Below are 13,364 nucleotides of genomic sequence, written 5' to 3'. Positions count from 1 at the left end.
AGATCAAAATGAATGAAAACCTCCAATCCATATTTCCCTTTTAGGGAGAAAAACCACCTTAAATTTCCCTCAAAAATTTATGAGAAGTTGGGGATGGAGTAAATGCTGGGAGGCATGGGATTTCGGATTTACTGCCACAATACCTTGCCCTCTGCTTGGTAAGGCCGGGCCCTGCCAGCTAGCTCGCTACAAGAGTGGGTAGGCCAGGAGTGCGAGTTCTCGGTAGAACTTGGCCACATATTGAATTTGGAAACCAGAACGAAGTCCCTTCCAGGGCAACCCAATTAATCCTTCCTTAATGGTTGGAATTGCATCCAAACCAACCTCCAAAGGTAATCAGTCAAACTTAGGAGCTTCTTGAAATAGAGAAGTCTGCAGGGTTTTGGCGCACGGGATGGGAAGGATGAAGAAACACATCCCCCTGGGCCGCTTATCAAATCAGGTTCTGATAGCTTCACGGCCACGGGCAGTCACGGCCACAGGCAGTCCTCTCAACCACAGGCAGGTTGAGCTGTTAAGAACGGGATGCTCCCAGGGGCCTGCGTGGCTCAGTCGGTTAAGCGTCCGACCCTTCGTTTAGACTCAGATCAGGATCTCATGGTTTCGTGAGTTCAAGCCGCGCATTGGGCTGCATGCCGGCAACATGAAGCCTGCTTAGGATTCTCTCTCTCTCCCTATCTCTCCTCCCCTCCCAACTCTCGCTCTCAAATAAGTAAATAAACTAAAAAAAAAAAAGGGGGATGCCCCCACGTGAGAGGAAGGAAGCAAGCCCCTGCCTCCTGCTAAGGCCTCTGAGAATCTCCCTCGTTGTCCCGAGGTTCTCGATGGCTCTTTAAGTTTGAATACAATGTAGTGGCTACGTGTGCAGCTCACTGAACAGCCACCCGGACCAGGGAGAGTTTTCCAAACGCTGGATCATATCAGATGACTGTGGAGGTCACCTGTGGGGTGATGCGGGGGAGGGGCGGAGCCGGAGGCTGGCTGGCCGCGTCCTCGGGGACACGTCCAGTTTCAAATAACACAAAACCCTCCTGTATCCCTTTGCCCGGGTGGACAAAGGACCTCAGGCTGAGGGGCTTACATAACAGGAACGTGCCGTCTCCCGATTCTGGAGGCGAGAAGTCAGGTCCGGTTCCTTCTGACGGCTGGGAGGGAGGACCCGTTCCGGGCCTCTGTCCTCGCATATGGACGGCTGTCTTCTCCCGAGGTTCTTGCCATCGTCTTCCCTCTCCGTGTGTCTCTGCACTCAAATTTCCCCCTTTTATAAGGACACCAGTCATACTGGACTAGGGCCCACCCTGATGACCTCATTTTAACTTGACCTCTGTAAAAACCCTGTCTCGGAATAAGGTCACATTCTGAGATACTGGGAGTTAGGACCACAATACATGTTGTTTCAGGGGACAGAATTCAGCCTCTAAGACTCCCATAGCGGCTGAAGCAGAGTTCGGATTTACGTATGGATGGCCCCGGAGTAAGCAGGTCCGGGCTGGTCTGGGGGCTCAGAGACATAACCAGGGGCTACAGCTATTTTTACCAAGTTATGTGGTTGGTGCCTCAAGGTCCCGAGCTGGCTTCTCAATCCCCCAGGCTGCTTTTCTGTAATCCTTGCGTGAAGAGAGGGGTGAGGCCCAGGGGAAGGGCCGAGGGGACCACAAAGAGGCACTTTCCTACTGAGCCTTTGCCTTTTCACTCAGGGACCACCTCTCGCTGGCCAGACCCGTCCGCATGGTGGGGAAACCAAACTTTATTAGCTGTGCTTGGTGTCATCTTGAACAAAAGATAAAGAACGAAGGGGGGTTAATGTTGCAAAAATAGCAGAACTATTTCAACAGCTGAGCCCGGGGGGCGCCTGGGTGGCTCAGTAGGTTACACGTCCGACTCTTGATCGATCTCAGGTCGAGATCTACAGTCGTGAGATCAAGCCCCGTGTTGGGCTCCATGCTGAGCGTGGATCCTAGTTGGGACCCTCTCTCTGGCCCTCTCCCGCTCAGGGTCCCTCTCTTTCTCTCTCTCTCCCTGCCCCCCCCCAATAAATAAATAAACATTAAAAAAAATAGATCCGTCTGAGCTGAGTAAGGACTGGTCTGTGACAGGAAATGGGACCCTGAAGCCCAGAGAGAGGATGAGTAGCCAACCCTTTGAGGACGGAAGGGTTCAAAATAGTCACCTTGCCACTGCGTCCTGTTGGTCTCCTCAAGGAAGAGGGTCCGTCCCTACGCTTAGTGCTGAGCTCTGTTGACGCGGGTTGGACATTCAGAGGTGGCCACGATGAGACCGGCCATGGTCAGTGGGAGTCCATGCAGATGGGCCCATGAAGATCCTCTGCCGCTCCATTCCATCACCCACTGTGCCAGTTTTGAGGTGGCCGATGACGAAGGCTGGCTAGAGCCAACTGGCCCAGTCGTTTTGTCTAGCTGGTTGCTGGCCACCTCTTCCACGGTGGACGCTCTCTGGTGGGCCCTCCTGGGTGATAAAAAATCACCATGTATTTCGCCCATTTCCATGTTCATCTACTACGCGCCTCTCTGCCAAGACTTCTCGGGCTCCAACCTTCCAACCCTCCTCCTTTTGGGTCCTGTGGCGGCAAGATGGACCGCTGGCCCCTGCTCAGGAGTTTGGATGTTTTCCTCTTGGCCGCTGCCCCCTCTACCTTGCCTTTCAGGACCACCCCTGCATGTGGCTCTCATGTGGCAGCTGTCCATTTTCAGCTTGTGTCCCCACACCAAGCTGACCCAGCAGTGAACCAAGCTTAGACCTTTTCTCCCCCTTTAGTTGGTCATATGGGTCCCCTATGAGCTGAGAAAATTGTGGTGGGGGGCTTGGGCACCTGGGTTCCCCACTCATGCACCTGTCTCGCGCCCCTTGGTCCTGTCAGACTCAGTCTTGGGTCGGTCATTTTCAACTACATTGAACTACTGCTGAGCGCATCTGATTTTATGACTTGGAGAACCCAGCTCGTAACGGACAGCTATGGACACATGTTCACCTGATGTTCCGTAATCAAGCACTCTTTCTCTACCAGGGTCCAATTATACATCGTGAGCTTTTCTCGAAAGTCCAGTACCCCTGAGACCCGCTTATGATTTTTCCAATGGGCCTTTGCAATGAACCCCACGCTGCACCTTCTGCTACCCCAGACACGTCCAACATCATACGGTCTGCCAGATTGGCCCGCGTGGCAAGACTGCCCAAAGCTCTTTTCTGCTCTGAGTTGCACTTGATGCGGTGACCTTCTGTGTCAACCAGTATGTGGACCAGAGCAGTGTCCCTAGATGTGGCACCCCAAAAGGTCTACCTTCCTTCTTTAGGTGGCTAATACAAGATGTAGCAATCTGTCTTTTACTTTGGAGGTAAAATCCCAGTATTTCCTTGGCATCTTGACTCCGAAAAATTTATCAAAAGAGCAGGTACCTGAATCTTTATAGGATTTGTCTCCCACCCTGGGATTGCAAGTATCTTACTAAGGCTCCAGAGTACTCACCCGTTTTGTTCATCCTTTTTGATCCGTTTTGATCATCCGTTTGTCTGATCAGCATGGTGTCATCAATGTAATGGACCAGGGTGGTGTTCCATGGGACGCCCAGGTTCTTCAGATCTCTTAAGACTACATGGCAATAGAGAGCAGGAGAGTTAACATGGCCCTGAGGCAAACTGTAAATTAATACCGTTGTCTGATCCTTGGGAATGCAAACTGTTTTGGATGTTTGTTTCTGGTTGGCATAGAAAATAATGAATTTGCCAAATCAATGACACCATACCTTGGACCCAAAACTTTATTAATTTGTTCTAGCAATAATGCCTCAATCTGCAGGGCAGATGCAACCAAGGTTAGTACTTCATTGAGCTTGTGGGAGTCTATAGTTGTTCCCTAGGATCTATCTAGATTTTGGAAGGTCCGTGCTGGTGAATTAAACCTAGATATGATAAGGTCTCCAACCCTGTTGCCCTGAGATCTTGGGAATTGTCCCTGGATCCAATACTGTTTTGATAACTGCTAAGGGAACAATTTCAGAGGGTTCTACTTGACCCTCTTCACCATGACAGCTCTTGCTCTACAGGCTAGGGACTCAGGGTTGGGGGATGCCAGGCAGAAAGGTGGTTCCTTGAAGATGTTCATATCTTAATCCCCAGAATTTAGGATGATGTTACCTTACACGGCAAAAGGGACTTTGCAGATGTGACTGAGTTCAGACCCATGATGTGGGGAGATTATCCTAGACTCTCTGGGTGGACCCAATATAATCATAAGGGTCTTTATGAGGAAAGTAGGAAGCAGGAGAGTTAGAGAAGGAGGGGCGGTGACCGAGGGCAGGCTGGAGGGATGCACCTTCTGGCTTTGAGGATGAGGAAGGAGTCGTAGGCCAAGGAATGTGGGTGGTTTCTGGGAGCTAAAAAGGGCAAGGAAATGGATTCTTTTCCAGAGACTTCAGAAGCAACACAGCACTGCCGACATCTTGATTTTGGCCCAGCGAGACCTATTTTGGACAGCCGACCTCCAGAACTATAACATAATGCATTTTTGTCATTTTAAGCTATTTTTCTGGTGGCGATTTGTTACAGCAGCAATAGGAGACTAATACAGGTGACTCACACTGACAAGTACATTGGTCCCACCTGTGATCTCCGGGACTGGGAAAATGGCCACCACATGTGTCCACTGTCCAGCAGACCAGCTTTAAGGTGGACTTCAGCCAGAGTTCCACTGGTTTCGTGGTCCCTGTGAGCCCATACCATAACAGTGAGGTCCTGATGAAGCTTCCGGCGTCCAAGTATCAGTGACAACTCAAATCCTGTGTCCACCACCACTTGCAAGGTGTGGGCATTCCCCTTTGGCCGGTGAACGGTGACTGGAGCATTGCTCATAGGTCTTTGGGGGAGGACTGAAGGGATCGTTACAATACCTACTAGCCGTGGTGTGCAAGGTCCCTTCTCCAGTCCTTGGGTTCTGGGTCTGAAAGTCGGCTCCGGTCTCGGAACTGGAAGAAGGATCATGACTTTTTTATTTGGGTGATCTCTGGCGACCTCTTACTCTTTCGTTCTTGCCTTCTGTTGATTGCAGACGTCTGGCAGGCCCATCATCGGCTGCGGATCTGTTCTGCTCCTCAGGGCGCGATGCCCTGTGAGGCAGCTCCACAGCTCCCTGTGGGTCCAGGCCCCTTTGGCCTTGCGGATTGCCGTAACTGTGGCATATCCTGGGAGGCACTACCACCTGGCCTCTGTTCTTTTGGGCCTCCATCATACAAATCTCCTTTAACGAGACCAGCTCTGTGAGCGCCTCACCTGTGGTCAGCTCGGGCCATGGAGAAGAGCCACCAGCGATCGTTTCCTGTTGGTGCCTCTGCCGTCAACTTATTCCCGGTGAGCTCGGTGAATCGTGGGCCCACCGGGCCTTCCGATGGAACCCACTCCTCGGGTGGGCCTTTCTCCTTGTATACGCTGTCTCCTCCAGCACACTCACCGCCCTGAGCATTCTGTCTCCCTTCCTCTACTGTTCCCCAAAGCAACTCAGGCATATCCCCGTCGTTCAGCATGCTAAGCATGGGCCATCTCGTTCTGTGGGCTTCTAACAGCCACCGTAACATCTAGAAAGCGCCCCCCACTGAGACATTTTCTCAGATTACCACCCACGAAATCGTTACCAGTTAGGCAGCCACCTTGAGCTAGTCCTGCGTCCACACGTCCCTGGAGATGGGGTCTTCCGTGCCAGCCTGGGCGTGCATCATCCAGCCCCAAGACCCCATCTTCTTGTCTGCCTTCTTGGGTCACTTCCGCTAGTCACTGTGTTAGTTTGGACCCTCTAAGAAGCAGATAGTAAGATGGAATTAGACGGGAGAGATATTTACTGAGGGCAAGTCCTGTGAAGGATGAAGGAGAGAGGGAGCAGGCTCAGCGGGCAGCCTGGGGACCCCAGTGCTGACTTGACCCCGGCAGAGGTGGGGGAAGAAGGAAGGAGACTGCTGGAGAGTGGTGTAGCAAAGATTTCCTATCAGAGGGGTCTCGCGTCGGGCGGGAATGACAAGGCTGTAGCACCTCCGTGACACTGGCCCGGGACAGCGCGGGCCTCGGCAGGAATGTTGCAATAGATCCCCAGAATGCGGTAACTGGAGGCGATCAGCTACCTTTACTGCTCGTGCCAAGTAGCCTCTGGAAGGGACATGCGCGTGCCCGTCTCCCAGGACTGCACATCAGTAAGCGTTTGGACAGAGACTGTCCCAGGGAGGGCCCTGGGCAGGGGCTGGGCCCCCAGGACGATGGGGCAGAGCCGCATGGACTAGAAGTGGGTTAGTGAGGAGGTGTTCTGCAAGGGCCTTTTCAGGTCTCTTACGAGCGTGTGGTCAAGCCACAGCAGGCTGCGTAGCTTCTGACCGTTAGTCTATACCTGTGGTGCTGATGCGAGAGTAAGTAAACGAGTGCAGCGATGAACTTCACCACGAGTCCAAGACAGAATAAGCACAGGCCTGTTCCTCAGTGGCCCGTGCACGGGGACCAGCTCTACGCCAAAAAAGGCCCAGACGGGCCCACCGTGGGACACGACTCTCCCCCAATTTATGCTGGTTAAGTACTTTCGCACCTGTATTCTCATTTTAAACTTTTACTGTGGAAAAAGGCGGGGGAGGAGAAAAATCGGGGACTAAGGAGTGTGGCATGGGCAGGCGCGATCAGAGACGAGCTCTTAAAGAGCTGGTTGCTGGCTGGCTGCAAGCAAAGCGTCAGAGAGGGGAGAGAAGGCGGGAAGGGCCGGGCGCCCGGGGTGAAGGAAGCCACAGGATCTACTGAACTGCCTGGGGTCTGTCACAGGAACCTCTTCTCGGGGGTTTACCGTGACGGGGATTCTGTGGCCCAAAGGAGACTCCTCAGATGGTGATGCGCCACGAAGAATCAGAAACCAGAGGGAAGAGGGTTTTACGGGCCCCTAGCGTCTCCCATTCCAAGAGGGAAAGAGAACCCCGTGGTGGCTGGTGCCTGGGGAGGCGGAGACCGAGTGTCTTGGAGAAAAAGCCTGGGGTGAACAAGCGGGGCAAAGGAGCTGAGAGTCAGGGCGTGTTTGGGGGTGGGCAAGATGGCGGCATGGGAGCCCCATAGGAAGAAGTTCTTAGGGGCTGAGGGATCTGACCTCAATGTGAGCACCCAAGGAAGCCAGCAGTTCATGGGGATGGGGGGGCAAGGCGGTGGGGCTCCTCAGACACAACCCGGAGGGGCCCTGCTGCTGGGGGCCAGGGTCCTAACCCTGCTGCAGGGAGGACGCGCTTGGGCCCAACAATGCGCTTTGGCGGCCCTCGCGCCCTGCTCCCCCTGTCTCCACCTTTCTGGCTTGCCCATCGGTCCCGCACTCGGGGATCAAGAAACTTGCAAGGAAGAGATTCATAGCTTCTCTTATTTAAAGTTTTGCTTTGCAGAAGTCAGGAGTGTGGAATTGCTCGTGCCACACGCACGTCTTCCGGGCCCCTCACCCCGCCCCCCTGTGCTGCCCTCTCTCTTCCTCCACCCCCTCCTCTGCCTTTCTGTCCACCGGCTGGTCACAGCTCCTCTTTCGCCATTGTCTTTCCCTTCCGGCTTATTTCCTTTCCCCTTCCTTCCCCTCCCGATGGATCCCCCCACTTCCTGCGGCCACCCACCCTCCTGGCACACCCACACTCGCGTACAAGGCCATCCCGCTCACACACGCACACTTTCCTGACCTCTTCTTCCCTTTGGGCTGCCTGGGCCCTGCGTTTGGCTGAGGAATTGGCTTCTGACTTCCAAGTTTTCAGATGTCGAGTATCTGACTTCGCTCTAGAGGTTAATCTGGATTCAAGGATTTCGAGTGGAGAGGCAAAGGTGTAGAGAAAGGCAATTTGATTACTTTCAAGTCTGTAGATAACCAGCTGCGTCGCCAAGGGGAGAGGAGAGCACCTCTCTATCGGGAAATCTTGTAAAAGCCTTCACGGAGAGATAAGGTTCATTTTCGTTCCTTAAATACATTTGCTGATGTAAAATGCCTTACCTTTAAAGAGGTCAATATTTCCTCTACTTGAAGTACATAGTACTAAAGAAAATCACATGTTCCTCCGTGGAGATATAACTGTATTATGGAGGTTTGGTAAAGACGTTTTTTCTAAGCTGCTCGCGACTTCTCCACCCAGCAGTCCACAAATGTTTGAAAAACGAAATGCCCCCAGCAAGTTCTATCATACAACTGGAGAGACTAAAAAAAACCAAAAACAAAAAACACAAATTGGATTGACAGGTGCCCTCCGAATCCAAAACACACAACATATGCCACGATGTGTATAAACGAGTTATCTTTTTCTTTAAGGTGAATGCAAATTCTTTCCTTAGTATTACTATTCTGAGTCTGTCTGAAATTACACACTCGACTGGATAATCGACCCCAAGCACTTGAGACTGAGAACTTGAAATCAGGAAGGGTAAGGGGAGAGGTTGATGGGGTCTCGAAGACTGCTAGGCTGGAGAGAACCTTAGGATCCCTTGACATCGAAGTCCTTAGGGCGAGGACACTCAAACTGGCCACTACTGACATCTTGGGACAGGCCGTCTTTGTTGAGGAGGCCGCCTGGGCGCTGTGGGATGTTTAGTGGCCTTCCCACCCACGACAAGCCAGTAACATCCCCCCACCCTATGCGACAACCGAGACTGTCTCCAGACATTGCCAAATGTTCCTTGGTGGCGTGTGCGTGCGTGTGTGTGTGCGTGCACGCACGCGCGTGTGTGTGTGTAAAAATTGCTCCTGGATGAGAATTCCTTAGGTTACAGACAAGGCAGGGATCCAGAAACCTCATGATTTCCATCAGCGGGAGGGGAAAGATACTCTTGGCCGGACCCTTCAAACAAAGAATCCCACCAGGTCCAGGGAAGGCCAGTGGGGGGCTGGGGAGGGGGTCCCCCTCCAGGTCAACAAGCCGAACCCGTGGGGGCATTGGAGAAGTCGATAGAAAACCCTAAGGGAGAAAGCCACTGAATAGGAAACAGAGACCGTGTTTTTTCCTTACGCAGACCCCCTCTCCCCATCCAAGTCTTCGAGCTTGCCTCGCAGAGAAGGATTTGTTCTCCACTGGGCAAAATTAACACAAGACCCCAGGCGGTTCCAATGGGAGCCTTGAAGATGAGACAGAAGCTGAAATGGCAGAGCTTGTCCCTGAGGTGGTGGAGGAGGAAAGGCCCCGGGCAGTGACCCCGGCTGGAGTAGCCGGCGACTGCTGGCTTCTGTGGCTTGGCCTGCTGCCACGAGGGAAGAGAAGGCAAAGAAAGAAACATGTCCGGTCCCGCAAAAGCAGTTGGGTTGGACAGACGGCAGCTGCACAGGCTGGAAAAACAGCTGGACAGGAGGCAGGGAACAGGGGGCATGCAAGGAAGAGGAGGAAACCCTGCCCCTAAGATGTGACGAAGGGTCCTCAGCCTTGGGAGAGACATCGGCGAAGCGGGACCTTTCGTCCTCTCTTCTGAGGCTTCTCATTGGAGGCATTTGGACCCGCTGCCCATCCCCCACTCCCGGTTGCCCAGCAGGACTGGCCCCAGTGGCAGGTGCTCTGCTGGAGGCTCAGAATAGCTGACCTTAGAGCGACACCCGTGCCCAGGAGAAGAGAGGTGGGAGAGGGGCCTGATCTGGAAAACAGGGCCCCGCACCTGCTGTGAACCTCAGTATGACGTGGGAGAGGAGACGTTTCCGAGGCTGGTGGGACAGCTTCCAGGCACAATGGCAGGGTGTCCGTCCTCGGGTGTGACACCGACCTTTGACCCAGGTCTCTGCAGCGTGGGGAACCAGAACTGCCACCAGGCTGTGTAGACACTTGCGGGGCGGGAGATACGAGTTCACCTCCCCTTCCTTCCTGGCAACCCCTCAGCAGGGAGCAGAACGTGCCTCCTGAGATCCGTGCCAAGGGTTGAGGAGGGCCCGTGATCCATGAAGAGACTTGAATCCAAGGCCATTTGGTTTGAAGGGGGTTGATTTTAGATCTCCTCCACCCATACCTCCGGGAGAGAAAATCCACTAAAATGTCGATCTCTGACTCGTGCCCAGCACACTGTTTCCGCAAAGGGATTATGCCGGAATGGACCAAGACACTCCCGGTAGGGAAATCCCCTGGGGTGAGGTCTGGGACCAGAGACCATGAGTCATCTTGGCCCCACGGTCCAGCAAGGGAGCTGGCGGAGCAAAGGCATCAGCATGTGTTTCTGGACGGGGCTGGTGAATGAGCTGATTAACTGCAGGGTGAATGGCTCTTTGCGCATGGGAGCCCTGCCGGCCTCCATCCGGGTTCTCTTGCTGGCTTCCGGGCGCCGCAGGTGCCAGATATGGGGCAGCAGGGGCCGGGCAGGAGGCTGACTGCAGGGATCCTGCGACGAGGCCAAGGTGAGTGCCAGAGAGAAGGAGCTTGAAGAGCAGGTCCAGAGACACATGAGTGGGCTCGGCCTGTCACCCAAAACACCCAGGGACAGCGGGCAAAGGAGGAACCTCCTCCCACCACATCCTCAGTCCCTGGGCTGCCCCGCAGGAACCCCAAGGAGCTTCGGGGACCGAAGGGTCCGGGTCTAGGCACCAAGGGGACCATATCTGCGGCCGCCCTTTTCATTTGGGGCGACTTGATCAGTTCTGAGGTGTGGTGTCTGGAACGAAACACACGGTGCCCCGAAGAAATGGGAGAGAGGGGTTGGTTGGGCCCCGGGGCAAGGGGACCGCGTGGAGCTTAAAGGAAGGGGTAGGGACGCGCATCCCCTTCAGCGGGCTGCAGCCCAGCGGGTGGTAACGGACGCCCAGGTCACGGCTGTCAGGTGCACCGGGGAGCCCCGTGGCTCTCCTTGTCGGCGACCCCGGCCTTGGGAACGCAGTCTCAGGTGGCCTGGGGAAACCACCGCGGGAGGCACTGGTTTCTGAGGAGCCCGGGAGGAGTGAGCAGAAGGAAACCGCGGAGCGGTCGTCTGCCTGCTGGCGACTTCGAACCCGTTGTTGCGCTGAAGGTCAAGCAGGAGAGCCCCGGGGCCCAGAAGTACGGGGGTGGGGTGGGGTGGGGAGCCTGGCGCTTCCGGGGCGGGCAGAGGGTGCCCTGGAAACTGAGGCTGTTCGGCCAGAGTGCCTTCCTCTCGGCGGACAGCTGGCCTCCGTCAAAGCGACGGCCTCTGTGACTCACACACACCACATGTTCGTCACCAATACTATGTTCATACAAGGTGCAGCAATAGAAGCATTACATAGGGGCGCCTGGGTGGCGCAGCCGGTTAAGCGTCCGACTTCGGCCAGGTCACGATCTCGCGGTCCGGGAGTTCGAGCCCCGCGTCAGGCTCTGGGCTGATGGCTCAGAGCCTGGAGCCTGTTTCCCATTCTGTGTCTCCCTCTCTCTCTGCCCCTCCCCCGTTCATGCTCTGTCTCTCTCTGTCCCAAAAATAAATAAAAAAACATTGAAAAAAAATTAAAAAAAAATAGAAGCATTACATATACACTACTTATATATATACTTATAATATTATACTTATAATATATAATATATAATATATGTAATATATAATATAATATATATATGTGTGTATATATACATATATATATCATACAGTTGTTATAATAATCTCTGTTATTCTGCAGAGATGGGGGAGTTGATTTGCTCCAATGCCCAGGGGGACGTCACCTAATACAAGATGAAAGGGAAGATGTACGTTTTCACCCTATTCACCTCTGACTCTCTGCTCCTCTGAGAACCGCCCCCCCCCACTTCCGTTCACGAATGGACCCCAGCTCTCCCCGGTAACCCTCACGGGGTTTGGAAGGTCGTCGGTCACGGCCTCGGGAGGTCTGGCTGCGGCCCCGGTCCTGGCCCGTGTCCCAGGCGATGTGACTTTCAGTTAATTTTCAACCCAGTTAACTCATTCTTTTCCCACCGGGGTATTAATAGATGACCCGCTGGTTTCGCTAGGTAAGCGGCGAAACCAAAGGAGAGAAGATGCGTCAGGTCGTTTTCGGACTCTGAGAGCGCCGTGCGATTCTTCTTTTGTCGTTGTTTGGCACGAGGACTTTCTAGGTGCGCCAACACCACTCTGTGTTGGGCCATGAAGAAAATGGCCTAATCTCCTTCAGGGTTATTTTTCCCATCCATCACAGAAGGATAGATAGCCTCTTTCACACACGCTACTGGTTACGGATTCAGCGAAGTAACATGCGCCGGGTGCCCGGCAGAGGGTGTGGCCCATAGTAGCTGCTCAGTTAAATGCCAGTTTTGGAATGATCGGTCTTGTTCTCTTCTGTGCAGGACGTTTATGGGCACCTGCTACGTGGATGATGATGTTTAGGACACTGTCCCTGTGTCAAGGGATACTTGGAAGCGGAAACAGGGAGCTGAGTGTCCAGGCCCCTCCCCACATACCCGTTCCTCCGTCTTTCCCTGTGCTGCGACCCGGACTGGGGAGTGACTTTTGCTGCAGCGTCCCCTCGGCCAGCTTCGTCCGCGGATGCCCCTCTCCACGTGTGTACTTATCCCCTCGCCTCTATTTCCCTTTGCCCTTCCCCAAGCTGCCACCCTGAGCGCACTACCTTCCCCTTTGCTCCCACCCTGCCTCGACACGGACTCTGTCATCCTGGATTTGTCCCCTTCTTTCCTTCCGGTCCGTGCTCCCTCCTGCCGCCCCAGAAAGGCGCTTCCTGCTCCCTACCTGCTGTTTTGGACGATGGGACCAGCCTCCGGCTTCTCCCGTGCTGCGCCTGTCTGTCTGCCTTGATGGAGGAGATCCTTCCGAAACCCAGCAGGTGAATGCATCACTTTTCACACATCCACAGAGCGGTGGCCTTGAGGTTCATCGAGAGGGAAACAGCTTTTTTATGACTAATTTTGTAAGAGCCCTAACAAAAATATCATCTCTAGTGCTTAAATATAAATCCTGGGGTGCCTGGGTGGCTCAGTCGGTTAACCATCTGACTTCAGCTCAGGTCATGATCTCACGGTTCGTGGGTTCGAACCCCACATCAGGCTCTGTGCTAATGGCTCAGGCACGGAGCCTGCTTCAGATTCTGTGGCTCCTTCTCTCTCTGCCCCTCCCCTGCGCACGGTCTGTCTGTCTCTGTCTCTCAAAAACGAATAAACGTTAAAAAATTTTAAAAACAAATCCTGCTGTACGACGCTATCCCTTACCAACTACGTACGTGATTTTTGCTCGGCTGTGATTTACTTAGAAAAATCTTAGAATCATCAAGAGAAGTAAAATCCCATTTTGATCATCCCATAGGCAATTATTTCCAAATTCCGTTACACATACCAGATCAAGGCATCAACTAGCCAGCATTTACGCAAAGAGGAAGGTGAACAGTACAGAGGCCTTGTCCCCAACAGCTCACAGTCTGTTTTATAAATCCAGCTCCAATCAAATTTAATTACCAGAGC

General features: G+C 53.6%; 1 long non-coding RNA gene across 1 annotated transcript; it reads right to left on the bottom strand.

Moving 5' to 3' along the window:
* Positions 1 to 2,070: 2,070 nt before the first annotated feature.
* Positions 2,071 to 13,030, bottom strand: LOC113602057 (uncharacterized). Its single transcript, XR_008299774.1, has 4 exons — positions 12,640 to 13,030; positions 5,643 to 5,800; positions 3,485 to 3,607; positions 2,071 to 2,466 (listed from the first exon to the last, which is right to left on the bottom strand). It is a non-coding gene; the product is annotated as an uncharacterized LOC113602057 (long non-coding RNA).
* Positions 13,031 to 13,364: the final 334 nt, after the last annotated feature.

The sequence above is a fragment of the Acinonyx jubatus genome, chromosome B3, assembly GCF_027475565.1.
Source record: "Acinonyx jubatus isolate Ajub_Pintada_27869175 chromosome B3, VMU_Ajub_asm_v1.0, whole genome shotgun sequence".
Lineage (NCBI taxonomy): Eukaryota > Metazoa > Chordata > Mammalia > Carnivora > Felidae > Acinonyx > Acinonyx jubatus.
This window is presented reverse-complemented; position numbering and strand designations above follow the sequence as displayed.